The sequence below is a fragment of the Panicum hallii genome, chromosome 2 (genome assembly GCF_002211085.1).
Source record: "Panicum hallii strain FIL2 chromosome 2, PHallii_v3.1, whole genome shotgun sequence".
Classification (NCBI taxonomy): Eukaryota; Viridiplantae; Streptophyta; class Magnoliopsida; order Poales; family Poaceae; genus Panicum; species Panicum hallii.
The window spans coordinates 26174679-26190767 of NC_038043.1; positions in this window are offsets into that span (position 1 = coordinate 26174679).

Below are 16089 nucleotides of genomic sequence, written 5' to 3' on the forward strand. Positions count from 1 at the left end.
ATGAGTTTAGGGTCCAATGGAGTGGATCTGGTGCGTTCATTGCGAAAAATTCCAACGCAACTTTTAAAGGGAATTTTTGCGTTAATGACGATAGTTCAGCCAGTTTTGCATCGACTTTCGTGCAGTAACGAAACGGTCTGAAATGCCCCAAAACATGTGTTTCAGGTCCAATGGAGTGGATTGGGTGCATTCGTTGCGAAAAATTCTGACGCGACTTTGTTTAGCGAACTTGTGCGATAATTGCACCAGTTCGGCCAGTTTTGCATCGACTTTCGTGCAGTAACAAAACGGCCCGAAACGCCCCAAAACATGAGTTTTTGGCCCAACGGAGTAGATCAGGTGCGTTCGTTGCAAAATTTTCCGATGTAACTTCGTTTAGGGAACTTGTGCGTAAATGGCGCCAGTTCTGAAAGTGCATCTTGGCCCCTAATTGATTTTGGTGATTCTTGACAATCACAATTTGGGATATGATGCTTTGATGAAGTTGTGTGCATGAATAAAATGAAAAGATTTGAGAAGAAGATGAAAAGAAGGTCCCCAATTCAAATATGTATGGTGGTGGAGTTCACTGGTGATTTACTTCAAATTTTCATTTTGAATTTGAGTATAGGACCACCGTACTATAAGGGGGATGCTGTCGATTGATCTAGGTTGTCAAAGTGCTTCAAATTTGAGATGAAATACCTCTTTTGAGAAAACCTTCCTTCCAAGTTCATCTGGGTCGGATGATCCGGCCCTAGGCCGGATGATCCGGCCTGCCAGCCTATAACCTCTGCCCCAGGCCGGATGATCCGGCCTGCCTAGCTGATCCCCTCTGCCCCGGGTCGGATGATCCGGCCCTAGGCCGGATGATCTGGCCTATACACCTGGAACCCTCTGTTGCTGGCCGGATGATCCGACCCCCTTGCCGGATGATCCGGCCCTGGGAATTTTGGAGAGCTTTTCGTGCTTAAAGTTAGTTCTGGGTCGGATGATCCGGCTATAGACCGGATGATTTGGTACCCCTCAGTTTACACATAACGGTCACTTGAGGAGGGTGGGGTATTTATACCCTCTCACCCCCCTCATTCATGGCTGCTGCTTCCCACGACCTAACACCCCTCCACAGCATTGATTTCAACTCTCTCCTCCATCCAAGAGCTTGATTCTTGCAAAGATTCACCTAGGGATTGAGAGGAAGTAAGATTTGGGGTGTGGGAAGAGAGCACTTCGTGAGCTTTCACTTGTTCATCTCAAGAAGCACTTGAAGCATCCTTTGATTCGTCGATTTGAGTTTGTTACTCTTGGAGTCTAGCTCCTAGACGGTTAGAGGTGCCGGGAAGCTCCCATTCCCTTGTGGTTTGAGCTCTCGGAAGTTTGTATTACCCATCTCTTTGTGAGATTAATAGTAAGTAACTCAATCCTCCTTCGTGGTTGATTGTGAGAGACTTGGGGCTAGTGACAGCCCGGCTCTTTGTGAGCATCTCAACGGAGACGTAGCTCCTTTGTGGAGTGAACTTCGGATTAAATCTTGTGTCTCCATTTACTTATTGTTGTTCATATCGTTCTTGAGCTTGTTTGGACCCGATCTACTAGATAGGTGTAGATCTCTCTCATTGGATACCTGCATAGGCTTTGTAATTCCTTTTACCAACTTTGTATTCAAAGGGAATTGTCAAAAGTCAAGTATATTTTGAATTTAGTTGTTGGTGATTTTCTCCCGGCAGGAAGATCCGACCTTAGGCCGGATCATCCGACCCCCGGAAGATCCGATATAGCGCCGGATCATCCGGCCACTAACGTTTTTCTGCCAAGTTTTTCAGGAAATTTTGAACAAGGCCTATTCACCCCCCTCTAGGCCTAGTGTTGGTACTTTCAATTGGTATCAGAGCCTAAACCCTTGATTTAGGCTTAACCGCTAAGGGAAACACACTATGGCCGGGATCGGTGACAACTCCCGCATTAGTGCATCCTCCGAGAAAGAACATGTGGTTGTGGAATCATGCTCAGATGATGACGACTTCGCTATAAGCGATGTTGATGCGAGCTTGGAGGAAGCGGAGAAGAAGAAGAAAAGAATTGAGAAGATAAGAAAGAAGATTGCCGAACAAGCTGAGAAGAAAGCACAAAAGCTTCTCAAGAAGAAGTTGAAGGAGAAAGAAATTCTTGCAGGACTTCATGCGGTGTCTCATTCATATGAGACTTCTTCCTCTCATAGAACTCTTGATCCCGCTAACCTTGCTTTTACATCGGTTCCAATGGGAAAAGTTCCTCACTTTGATGGGAGTGACTATGCTCGTTGGAGCCATGACATGAAAATGTACTTATATGGTCTTCATCCATCTCTTTGGACTATTGTGGTTGTAGGTGTGGATATCAACGCCAACCCTCCTCACACAAAAGAGCAAGAACACGACTTCTTCCGAAATGCTCAAGCCGTGATGGTTCTTCGAAGCTCTCTAAGCTCTTATGAATACAACAAGATAAGAGGGCTTGAAATTGCAAAGGACATTTGGGATACACTTCAATTTTCTCATGAAGGAACGGATGTGGTTAAGGAAGGAAAGATGGATGTTCTTCAAGGGGAACTTGAATCCTTTGTCATGAAGAAGGATGAAAGTCTTAAAGAAATGCATGATCGCTTGAAGCTTCTTGTGACCGAGATAAGGATGCTTGGTAGTAAGGATTGGGATGAGCACAAAGTCACCAAGAAAATGCTTAGAGCATAGGCTCCCAAGAATCCAATGCTTGCAACCATGATTAGAGACAAAAGAAAGTTCAAGCATATGCTACCCATGGAGTTGTTCAACAAGTTGCAATTCCATGAGATGAACAACTTGGATGTGTCCAAGTCTATTGAACAAAGTGAAGTCAAAGCAATTGCTCTTAAGGCCGAACCAAGCAAGAAGAATGAGTCAAAAGAGTAGACCACAAAGTCTAAGAAGAAGGAAGACTCAAGTGACAATGATAGCACCGATGAAGAGACCGCCATGATGGTGAAGAACTTCAAGAAGTTCATGAAGAGAAGAGGTGACAAGAAGCCGGTTCACCAAAGAAGATGCTATGAGTGCGGCGAGAAAGGTCACTACATCGCCGATTGTCCTCACAAGAAAAATGACAAGGAGGACAATAAATCAAAGGACAAGTACAATGATAAAGAGAAGAAGTATAAGGAGAAGAGCAAGGAATACAAGAAGAAATATGGCAATGCCCATGTTGGTGAAGGTTGGGAGTCAAGTGATGACTCCGACAAAGAAGAAATAGCAACTCTTGCTATTCAAGCCCCTACACCAACTCAAAGACTCTTCAACAACTACTCCGAAAGTGATGATGAATTTCCCATTTGCCTTATGGCTCAAGGGACCAAGGTATTAAATGCTTCCGCTCCTCCATCATCTACTCCCTCAACATCTAGTGACATAGAAGATAACCTAAATGAAGAGGAGGCCGAACTAGAAAGAAACATGATATATGAGTTTGGCAAAAAGGGCTATAAACAAATTAAAAAACTAATGGAGAAATTGGAAAAGAGAAAAGAGACTCTTGAGAGGCAAGAAGACTTGCTTATCCTTGAAAGTAAAGAAACCTTGCCCTTAAGAAAACTCTAGTTGAGGAAAAGGTGAAGGTTGATAAATTGTCACTTGACTTGTCAAGTGCCAATGATTCTCTTAAGAGGATGTCAAAGGAAGCATCTTTAATTAATGACTCTTTTGTTAATTTAAAGAATGCACATAGTGAGCTTCAAGTAAGGCATTCAAGCCTAGAGTTCAAATATAAAGATCTTGAAGCTAACTTTGACACCCTTTTGAAAAATGCCAAAACCAACTCCAAAACAACTCATGATCCAAATGTCTCCACTAGTGAAGGTTGCTCAAGATGTTTTTCAATTGATACAAATCTTGTGAAACTAACCTTGTTAAGCTAGAAGAAAAGATCAAAGCGAAAGATGCTCAAATTAAGGATTTGAACAAGTTGGTTGACATGAGTAAAGCTAAAGGTAAAAGTGTATTCGAGTCTCATCCGGCATATAAGGCCAAGAGATATCCTAGTATTAAGGATGGACTCGGATTCACACGAGGTGGAGGATCAAATGGCACAAGAAAAATAAATGGATATGAGGTGCCCCTGTTCAAGAGAGGCACCAATCTTGGAGAGTTGATGAACATTGCTCATGGTACATCAAGAGTGAACAACATTGAAGCAAAGCCCTTGGTTAAGATTCTTAGCAAGGTTACCAAGGAAAAAGAGAAGATCATTGAGCGCAAACCATCTTCTAACTACACAATTGACTACACGGTCATGTGGGATCAAAATGGGAAGATGGTAGTCAAGTATGTTGGTGCTCATGCGAAGAAAATGATGAGAAGTGTTTGGGTGCCAAAGATGTCTCGATCTAACCCTCAAGGACCCAACTTTATTTGGGTACCTAAAATCAAGACTTGATTTGTTTTGTAGGCATATTCCTCCGGTGGCCCTACATGGTTGCTAGATAGCGGTTGTTCAAATCATATGACCGGAGAGAAGAAAATGTTTACAAATCTTGAAGAATATGATTCGCCTATTGAAAGAATCATGTTTGGCGATAATAATTATGGTGATGTTGTTGGTCAAGGTGATATCCCTATCTCAAAAGATTCATCACTTACTAATATTTATTTAGTTGATACCTTAGGATACAATTTGTTGTCCGTTTCACAACTTTGTGAGAAAGGCTACAATTGTCTCTTTACTAATGAGGGTGTGACCATCTTGAGAAGGGAGGATTCCTCTATTGCTTTTATAGGTTGTTTAAAGGGAAAACTTTATTTAGTTTATTTCACAACTACTAAAGTGGAACCTAAGACATGTTTAGTGGCAAAATGTAACTTGGGTTGGCTTTGGCATCGCCGGCTTGCCCATGTTGGCATGAGGAACTTGGCCAAACTTCAAAAGGGTGAGCACATCCTAGGACTAACAAATGTTACTTTTGAGAAAGACAGGTTATGTAGTGCTTGCCAAGCCGAGAAACAAGTTGGTGCTCCTCATCCACCCAAGAACATATTGACTAGTTCAAGACCTTTGAAACTACTTCATATGGATTTATTTTGTCCAGTTGCTTATGTTAGTATTGGTGGGAATAAATATGGTCTTGTGATTGTGGATGATTTCTCTAGATACACTTGGGTATACTTTTGCAAGATAAAAGTGAAGCTCAAAGAATTATCAAGAAGTTTATTAGAAGAGCACAAAATGAGTTTGAATTGAAGATTAAGAATATTAGAAGTGATAATGGTTCGGAGTTTCGGAATCTCAATGTAGAGAAATATCTTGATGAAGAAGGGATCAAGCATGAGCTCTCAGCTCCTTATACTCCTCAACAAAATGGCATTGTTGAAAGGAAGAATAGAACTCTTATTGAGATGGCTAGAACTATGCTTGATGAATACAAGACTCCGGATTCATTTTGGGCCGAAGCAATTAATACGGCTTGCCATGCCGTGAATCGTCTCTATCTTCAAAAGTACTTGGGAAAGACTCCATATGAGATCCTCACCAGTAACAAGCCAAAGGTGCATTACTTTAGAGTCTTTGGTTGTAAGTGTTATATTCTTAACAAGAAAACCAAAAGCTCTAAGTTTGCACCTAAGGCCGATGAAGGTTTTCTACTTGGTTATGGTACTAACGAACATGCCTATCGCGTCTTCAACAAAATCTCCGAGTGTGTTGAGGTCACGGTAGATGTGAAATTTGATGAATCAAATGGCTCTCAAGTAGAGCAAGTTGAAAATGACCTTGTAGGAAATGAAGAGCCTCCAAACCAATCCATCTTGAAGATGGGTCTAGGAGAAGTAAGACCTCATGAAGATCAAGAAGAAGAGCAAGCGGAAACCCAAGCTCCGAATATTTGTCCTAAACTTAATGTATCATCATCAACAAGAGTTGAACCAACAAGTTCCTCTCAAGATCAAGATCAAGCTCATGGTGACAATCATGATCGTGGCAATGATCAAGGGGGAGCTAGTGGCGAAGATGCTCAAGTTGATGGTTCTCATGATGAGGGTGATGATAATGAGCCTATTCAACGCCAATCTATATTTCCTCACCCAAGAGTTCATCAAAGCATTCAACGGGATCATCCCGTTGATAATATCCTTGGGAGTATTCGAAGAGGGGTAACTACTCGTTCACATTTAGTTAATTTTTGTGCATGTTACTCGTTTGTTTCCTCTTTGGAACCTCTTAAGGTAGAAAATGCTCTTGGTGATGCGGATTGGGTTATTGCAATGCAAGAAGAGCTAAATAATTTTACAAGAAATGAAGTTTGGGAATTGGTTCCAAGGCCCAAGCAAAATGTAATTGGTACAAAATGGGTTTTCCAGAACAAGCAAGATGAGCATGGCATTGTCACAAGAAACAAGGCTAGATTGGTCGCTAAAGGTTTTACTCAAATTGAAGGTCTAGATTTTGGTGAGACTTATGCTCCGCTGGGTAGGCTTGAGTCCATTCGTATTCTTCTAGCCTATGCCGCCCATCATGACTTCAAGCTATATCAAATGGATGTGAAGAGTGCATTCTTAAATGGACCTCTCTCCGAGTTGGTATATGTAGAGCAACCTCCGGGCTTTGAAGATCCTCAATTTCCTGATCATGTGTACAAGCTCCATAAGGCGCTCTATGGGCTCAAGCAAGCTCCAAGAGCATGGTATGAATGCCTTAAGGAATTTCTTCTTAAGAATGGCTTTGAAATGGGCAAAGCTGATTCTACTCTCTTTATTCAAAAAGTAGACAAGAACTTATTTGTTTGCCAAATCTATGTTGATGATATTATCTTTGGTTCTACTAATGAGAAGTTTTGTGAAGAATTTAGTAGAATCATGACAAAGAGGTTTGAAATGTCTATGATGGGCGAATTGAAGTTCTTTCTTGGTTTTCCAATCAAGCAATTGAAGAACGGAACTTTCTTATGTCAAACCAAATACACAAGTGATATGCTCAAGAAGTTTGACATGGCAAATGCTAAGCCCATCAAGACTCCTATGGCTGTAAATGGACATCTTGATCTCAATAAAGATGGAAAACCGGTCGATCAAAAGGTATATCGCTCCATGATTGGATCTCTTCTTTACCTTTGTGCATCTAGGCTGGATATCATGCTTAGTGTGTGCATGTGTGCAAGATTTCAAGCCAATCCTAAGGAATGTCATTTAGTGGCTGTTAAAAGAATCTTTAGCTATTTAGTGCATACTCCAAACCTTGGCTTATGGTATCCCAAGGGCTCCACTTTTGACCTACTTGGCTACTCCGATTCGGATTATGCCGGTTGCAAGGTAGATCAAAAGAGTACAACAGGGACTTGCCAATTTCTTGGTCGGTCCTTGGTGTCTTGGAGTTCTAAGAAACAAAATCCCGTTGTGCTATCCACCATCGAGGCCGAGTATGTTGCAGCCGGTGCTTGTTGTGCTCAACTACTTTGGATGAGGCAAACCTTGAGTGACTTCGGTTGTGAGTACAAAAAGATTCCTCTCTTGTGTGACAATGAGAGTGCCATTAAACTAGCCAACAACCCGGTCCAACACTCAAGAACCAAGCATATTGACATAAGACACCATTTCCTTAGAGACCACAAAGCCAAAGGAGATATCGCACTATGTCATGTAGGAACCAAAAAACAACTAGCCGATATCTTCACAAAGCCTCTCGATGAGCAAAGGTTTTGTTCTTTGAGGAGTGAGCTAAATATCTTGGATTCTCGTAACTTAGCTTGACTTGTGGTATACACCTTGTGTTGATGCTTAGTCTAAGAAAAATTCTTTTGGGTGAGTTTTTCAAAAACCTTTGGTGTTGATCTTTGGATCTTTCCTTGGCTCAAATGATCATAGTTATGTAATAATGAATGTGGCTGATCATTTTGAGTCAAGGGTCTTATATGTCTATACCTCCAATCATCTTCGTCGGATCAAATTCCTTACATCATCATCACCTAGGCTCTTATCTCTGGTGGAAGTTGGATCATCCGGCCTAACACCGGATCATCCGACTCTCTACCCTGTTTCTCTCTGCTAATCGTCGGATCATCCGGCCCTACCGCCGGATGATCCGGCCCTTTCATCCGGGTCGTCTCTGCTACGTACCGGATCATCCAGCCTCCCACCGGATGATCCGCCTCTCCCCTCTATCACCCGTCGGATCATCCGGCCCTACACTGGATGATCCGGCCCTGGTGCTTCACCGATATAAGAACCGACCGTTTGGAGACCTAGGGTTCATTCTTTTTCCCTCCGCCGGCCACCCTTCTCTCCAAAAATTTGTGCGGCGATTTTTCGAGCCAACCAGGATTTCTTCGTGCTCTCTTGTGCCTTGCTTCCCCCGCATTGGAAGATCCGGCATTAGTCCGGAACTTTGTTTCAAATCACGCGAGAAACTCAAAGATGGTGAGGGAAAAGGTGACAAAGAAGAAGGGTCCTCTCACCGATTCCGAATCCACAGAATATGAAACCGGCTCCAACGGAGAGGTGTATATCAAGGAAAAGACAAGGAAGAACACCGCTCCTCGGAGGAATGTCAGAGGACGAGGTGCACAAATTCCTCAAGGAAGGGGCTCGACGGCTGCAGGAAGTTCCAGTGGTCGTCCGAGAATGAAGCAAGCTAGCATTTGTCATCCCCCAGATGAGTATGATGATGATGTCGATCTTTCATATCTTGAAACCATGGTTACTAGCATCATGCGTCCAACTCGTAGCGCCCATGACCCCTCAATGGTGAACTACAAGAGGGGTGGCAACTCTATATCAACACTTTGATATAGTGAAGATCCCAGATACGTTGAGCGCAGCTTCTTTGGTGATGTTCGTTTTTGGTTTCCTCACCAAGCTGATTGGTATGAGTCCGTCATCATGACCAAGAAACATGTTACCACTGAGATGAGGTGGATCGATTGGGACTACTTGAAGCGATTGTCGTCACCGGTCAAGGAAGTAGTTGATGCTGTATATGATCGCTGCAGGGAGATGGATCTCGTGGAGATCATGAGTTTCCAATGTGATTGGAATGAAGAGGTTGTGGCTCAATTCTATGCCACACTTTTTGTTGAGCAAGATGGGCGAACTATCCATTGGTCTCTTGGAGGAAAGCGCTTTAGATATAACATGGCTCAGTTCAGTACATTATTTGGTCACACCGGAGACTCTATGGTCTATGGGGGTGGCTACATTGTGGGTCGTGACACCTCCAAGGTTGACTTCCATGAAGGTAATGAGCTTGAGCCCTCCAAGATGCATTTCATGTATGATCGTGCTTATAGAGATATTGTGTATGGGCAAATCAAGGGGCTCACTCCATACTATAAGATGCTCAACACTCTCTTTAGGTTCACTCTCACTCCTAGAGGTGGTGACTCCGATAAAATATCCTCCAGAGCAAAGAATCTTCTAGCTCAAATGGCCCCTGATCGTCCCAAATTTGCTGTCATGGAGTTCATTTGGCATGAGATTATAGCTTGTTCATCTGATCCATCCAGTGCATGTCATTATGCTCCATATATCTTCCACATGATCAAGGCGGTAACTCAACTCAACATTCTGCCCAACATCACTCACATGGCCTATCGGTCCAACAAGGGGAAGATTGAGCAGACACTTCATATTGCCGGTCATGGCACGGGGATTTCTGCTTCTGGACCCTTTCCGGGTGCTTATGCTTCGAACTTCACTCCCGGTGCATCATCTTCATGACCTACTCCTCCTTCACCTTCCGGACCATCTACCTCTCGCCGGCGCAAGTCTTCCAAGTCAAAGCAAGGCAAGTTATCCTTTATTGCTCAAGGGATTTTTGCTTGCTTTAATATGTGTCGCCAAAATGCACATGAAATGCGAGAACATAGGCGATATATGGATGAGGAACTCCTCAAGATGGAATGGAGGCAAAAGGAGTTAACGGCCAAAGTAGACATTCCTCACTCTCCCGTTCGTGAGCCACGAGACTTTCCTTCTCCACCACCCATCTATAATCCTTGGGATGATTATGTGCCTCAAGAATATCAGTTTGGCGATGATGTTGAGCTTGATTACGGAGGCCAAGAGATGCCCTTCCAAGGTGGTCAAGCCCATTGGAATGAGGAGGAAGAGGAAGAGGAAGAGGAAGAAGGCGGCGATGACGAGACCGAGTCCGAGTGAGCTGTTGATCTGCTTTCTTTTTGGTGCTTGCTGCCAAAGGGGGAGTGATATTTGGGTGTCATCGTCATTCTATCTTTATTTATGTCTTATCGAACTCTCTTTGGACATTGGACATGTAAGAACTATGCATTGGGGTTATGATTGGTGATCGTTGAACTTTGATTTGATAATTTGTAAGACTTATTTGCTAGTGTGATGATAAACTTGATTTTTATTAGCTTGATGCGTATGGATGATGTAATGTTATTTGTCACTTTTTGATGTGGATATCTTTTCACATGCATCACGGTTATTTTCATCACACTTGAGCACTTCTATGCAAAGTATTGGGGGGAGTTCATCTAAATATGTGCATTGGTATTTGAGACCACTTTGAGTTGTACATGCACATATTTAGGGGGAGCTCGTCCATTTTGTTGTTTACAATTCATGGATTTTATTCCTCCCTTGTGAGCCCAAATTGGTATTGTCATCAATCACCAAAAAGGGGGAGATTGAAAGTGCATCTAGGCCCCTAATTGATTTTGGTGATTCTTGACAATTACAATTTGGGATATGATACTTTGATGAAGTTGTGTGCAGGAATAAAACGAAAAGATTTGAGAAGAAGATGAAAAGAAGGTCCCCAATTCAAATATGTATGGTGGTGGAGTTCACTGGTGATTTACTTCAAATTTTCATTTTGAATTTGAGTATAGGACCACCGTACTATAAGGGGGATGCTGTCGATTGATCTAGGTTGTCAAAGTGCTTCAAATTTGAGATGAAATACCTCTTTTGAGAAAACCTTCCTTCCAAGTTCATCTGGGTCGGATGATCCGGCCCTAGGCCGGATGATCCGGCCTGCCAGCCTATAACCTCTGCCCCAGGCCGGATGATCCGGCCTGCCTAGCTGATCCCCTCTGCCCTGGGTCGGATGATCCGGCCCTAGGCCGGATGATCCGGCCTATACACCTAGAACCCTCTGTTGCTGGCCGGATGATCCGACCCCCTTGCCGGATGATCCGGCCCTGGGAATTCTGGAGAGCTTTTCGTGCTTAAAGTTAGTTCTGGGTCGGATGATCCGGCTATAGGCCAGATGATCCGGTACCCCTCAGTTTACACATAACGGTCACTTGAGGAGGGTGGGGTATTTATACCCTCTCACCCCCCTCATTTATGGCTGCTGCTTCCCACGACCTAACACCCCTCCACAGTATTGATTTCAACTCTCTCCTCCATCCAAGAGCTTGATTCTTGCAAAGATTCACCTAGGGATTGAGAGGAAGTAAGATTTGGGGTGTGGGAAGAGAGCACTTCGTGAGCTTTCACTTGTTCATCTCAAGAAGCACTTGAAGCATCCTTTGATTCGTTGATTTGCGTTTGTTACTCTTGGAGCCCAGCTCCTAGACGGTTAGAGGTGCCGGGAAGCTCCCATTCCCTTGTGGTTTGAGCTCTCGGAAGTTTGTATTACCCATCTCTTTATGAGATTAATAGTAAGTAACTCAATCCTCCTTCGTGGTTGATTGTGAGAGACTTGGGGCTAGTGACAGCCCGACTCTTTGTGAGCATCTCAACGGAGACGTAGCTCCTTTGTGGAGTGAACTTCGGATTAAATCTTGTGTCTCCATTTACTTATTGTTGTTCATATCGTTCTTGAGCTTGTTTGGACCCGATCTACTAGATAGGTGTAGATCTCTCTCATTGGATACCTGCATAGGCTTTGTAATTCCTTTTACCAACTTTGTATTCAAAGGGAATTGTCAAAAGTCAAGTATATTTTGAATTTAGTTGTTGGTGATTTTCTTCCGGCAGGAAGATCCGACCTTAGGCCGGATCATCCGACCCCCGGAAGATCCGATATAGCGCCGGATCATCCGGCCACTGACGTTTTTCTGCCAAATTTTTTAGGAAATTTTGAACAAGGCCTATTCACCCCCCTCTAGGCCTAGTGTTGGAACTTTCAAGTTCGGCCAGTTTTGCATCGACTTGGGTGTAGTAATAAAACGGTTCGGAACGCCCCATGATTTTTGGGTCAAATGGAGTGGATCAGGTGCGGTCGTTGCACAAAATGCAAACACAACCTCGTCTAGCGAACTTGTGCGTGAATAGCGCTAGTTTAGCTAGGGCATCAACTTTCGTGCAGTAAAGAAACGGTCCGAAACGCCCCAGCCCATGAGTTTTAGATCCAACGGAGTGGATCAGGTACGTTCGTTGCGAAAGTTTCCGATGTAACTTCGTTTAGCGAACTTGTGTGTTAATCGCACAAGTTCGACCAGTTTTGCATCGACTTTTATGCAGCAACGAAACAGTCCGAAACACACCAAAACATGAATTGGGTCACATAGAGTGGATCTGGTGCGTTCATAGCGAAAAATTCTAACGCAACTTCGTCTAGCGAACTTGTGCGTTAATGGCACTAGTTCGGCCAGTTTTGCATTGACTTTCGTGTAGTAACGAAATGGTCCGAAACGCCCCAAAATATGAGTTTTGGGTCCAATGGAGTGGATCCGGTGCGTTTGTTGCGAAAAATTCCAAGGCAACTTTGATGTGAACCCATTAGGGTTTGTTCCTGATCTTTCGATGAGAGGCGTGGAATAACTCGATTGATGGAGGAGACGACGTCCACATATCCAACTACAGCTCCACAGGTCTTGTTGCTGCAGCGCTGATACACTTCATTCCACGGTTGCAGACTTGTTAGTTGCCGTCCCCTCCTAGCAGCAAGGTAAGAATTGGTAAGAGTTTGTGCATATCTTTTTGGATCAAACTTACCATCATATAACGGCAAGTTTGAATGACATCCTGAATCTGAAGGTGTACTTTTATTAGCTCAAAAATCTCCGAATCACCTGCCATAATTAGTAGAAAACAAGAAATACAAAAATAATATGTACCCTCTTGTCAACTACTAGGATGTGTCGGTTGTAAAACTCTCAAACTCAACTTGTTTAAAATAAGCTCTTAAAAGTTCTTACCAAGCCAAAACAGGACAGGTCGGCAACCAACAAGTCAAGCACCTGGAAAGAAGTGTATCGGTGCTGCAGCAACAAAACCTATCAAGCCATAGTCGGATATGTGGAGCTGTAGGTGGGCTAAAAAAAACAAGGAAATACTAGCACCACATTAGTCACAAAAGCAAGCTCAGTAATCATTCAACGGCGGGAGTGTGCTGGTCCTAACCTAGACCGTGCTAGAGGCGCAAGCCTGGACACAAAGGAAAGTCACAACACACCTCCAGAATCAACACGGAAACACAAAGAACAGCCCCTTTCTTTTTCCTTTTCTCTTCTTCTTTTTTTTTCTTTCGTTTCTTTTTCTTCTTTTGTTTTTTTCTTCTCTTTTCTTTTCAGGGGAATAAAATCTTTTGCTTGACAATCAAAACAAAACGATTACTGCATACAACCTGTACCAACTCAGAATGACAAATCTTGTTTCAGACAGCCAGATGCACAAATCTCCAAGTCGATTCTGGAGCACTCAGATGGAGTTTGTGACCAAGGTCAAATCCATTGGAAAGAGCACTAGTTAAGCTCTCTAGATTATCTTCAAACTCCCAAATCGGATATCGAACACAGAAACTACAGCAGTTTTCTTCCCGGGCTAAATTGAACCTCCGAAACAAAATTTGGTGACAAGAGCTCGAAACTCTGAAGGACTACAACTAAGACCAGCAACTCGACACAACCGATGCAACCGACAACTCAACAAGCCCTAACTAAGCAGTACTAGTAAAGGCTCAAAAGGGTCTATAGGACTGCGGCGGGGGGAAAAAATTTCTACTATTTTTGGCTTTTTCTGGACTGTAGGAAAATAAAAATAGCGAAGGATTGGAAGTCTCTCACCGAACAACCTTGCTCTGATTACCAACTGATGTGAACCCGATAGGGTTTGTTCCTGATCTTTCGATGAGAGGTGTGGAATAACTCGATTGATGGAGGAGACGACGTTCACGGCCCAACTACAGCCTTCCAAGGATGCTGCGGCTTAGCAACCAATACACCACCTCCTTTGGTTGCCGCGATCTTGTGGAGCGCGACACCCGGCCACTAGGGCACTCATCCTGCAAGCAATCGAAGAACTAGCAAGAATAAGTAGAACAAGTACTGAAATTATGAGATGTAATTGAAGGTCTCAAACCAAATCTCAATATTGATGGGGTTCCGAAAACAAGTGGACGGGCGGCTGGATCAGCACGCGCGTCTACAAGGAAGTAGCAAAAGCTAAACTTGCATCTAACAAAACCCGAGTGTTCCTGATGGCGGCTAAAGGTTATAAAGAAGTGGGAGAATGAACATAAGGGTGCTGGGGTCGTGTTCCAACCCTAGGACGCATCCGTCTTGGACTCAACTTGATACACGGCCCGTTGGGCCAAATTAGGGTGACGCAGCACCGTGGCTGAAAAGGACTCTGTAGTAAATCTAGGATTGCGGTTGACTCCGAGCAGATATGGAGGTGATTCCAGATCCGTTGGAAAGTAGATTTGATAAGGTTTCCACAAAGTACACGACTGACCAAAACGGAGTCCGGATGAAGTCGTGGTGGCCGTCACAAGTCGTGTCTGTCCTGTAGTCCGAATCCAGCCTGCGCGATGCATCTTCCCTTTTGATCCAATCCATTGTTCCTGAGTAAAAGAAGAGTGCACGTATCTCCATTATCTAAATATGATCAACCTGAGCTTAAGAGTGAATTTACTTGATGGGTAAGCCGACGAGCACGAGCGCGAGTAATAGGATCAAGAGGTGTTGTTGAAGTAGATACTGGTGTAGGTGTGGATGTATCGTTAGTGGTGATGTCCTCATCAAACTTCATTTAGCGAACTTGGGCGTTAATAGCGCTAGTTCAGCCAGATTTGTATCGACTTTTGTATAGTAACGAAACGGTCTAAAACGCCCCAAAACATGAGTTTTGGGTCAAATGTAGAGGAACAGGCGCATTCGTTGCGAAAAATTTCGACGCAAGTTCGTTAAGCGAACTTGTGCATTAATGGCGCCAGTTCGGCCAGTTTTGCATCGACTTTCATGCAGTAACGAAATGGTCCGAAACATGAGTTTTGGGTCCAATTGAGTGGATCTAGTGCGTTCGTTGCGAAAAATTCCAACGCAACTTCGTAAAGCTAATTTTGCGTTAATGGCGATAGTTCAGCCAGTTTTGTATCGACTTTCGTGCAGTAACAAAACGGTCCGAAACGCCCCAAAACATGTGTTTCGGGTCGAATGGAGTGGATCGGGTGCGTTCATTGCGAAAAATTCTGATGCGACTTTTTTTAGCAAACATGTGCGTTAATTGCACCAGTTCGGCCAGTTTTGCATCGACTTTCGTGCAGTAATGAAATGGTCCGAAATGCCTCAAAACATGAGTTTTGGGTCCAACGGAGTAGATCAGGTGCGTTCATTGCGTAAATGGTGCCAGTTCGGCAAGTTTTGCATTGACTTGCGTGTAGTAATGAAATAGTTCGGAACGCCCCAAAACATGAGTTTTGGGTTGAATGGAGTGGATCAGGTGCGGTCGTTGCAAAAAATGCAAATGCAACCTCGTTTACCGAACCTATGCGTGAATAGCGTCAGTTTAGCCAGATTTGCATCAACTTTCATGCAATAACGAAACGGTCCGAAACGCCCCAAAACATGAGTTTTGGATCCAACGGAGTGGATCAGGTCAGTTCGTTGCGAAATTTTCCGTCGTAACTTCGTTTAGCGAACTTGTGCGTTAATGGCGAACTTGGGCGTTAATAGCGCTAATTCAGCTAGATTTGTATCGACTTTCGTGTAGTAACGAAACGGTCGGAAACACCCCAAAACATGAGTTTTGGATCCAACAGAGCGGATCAGGTGCGTTCGTTGCGATATTTTCCGACGTAACTTCGATTAGCGAACTTGTGCGTTAATTGCACCAGTTTTACAAGTTTTACATCGACTTTCATGCAGTAATGAAACAGCCCGAAATGCCCATAAACACGAGTTTTGGGTCCAATGGAGTG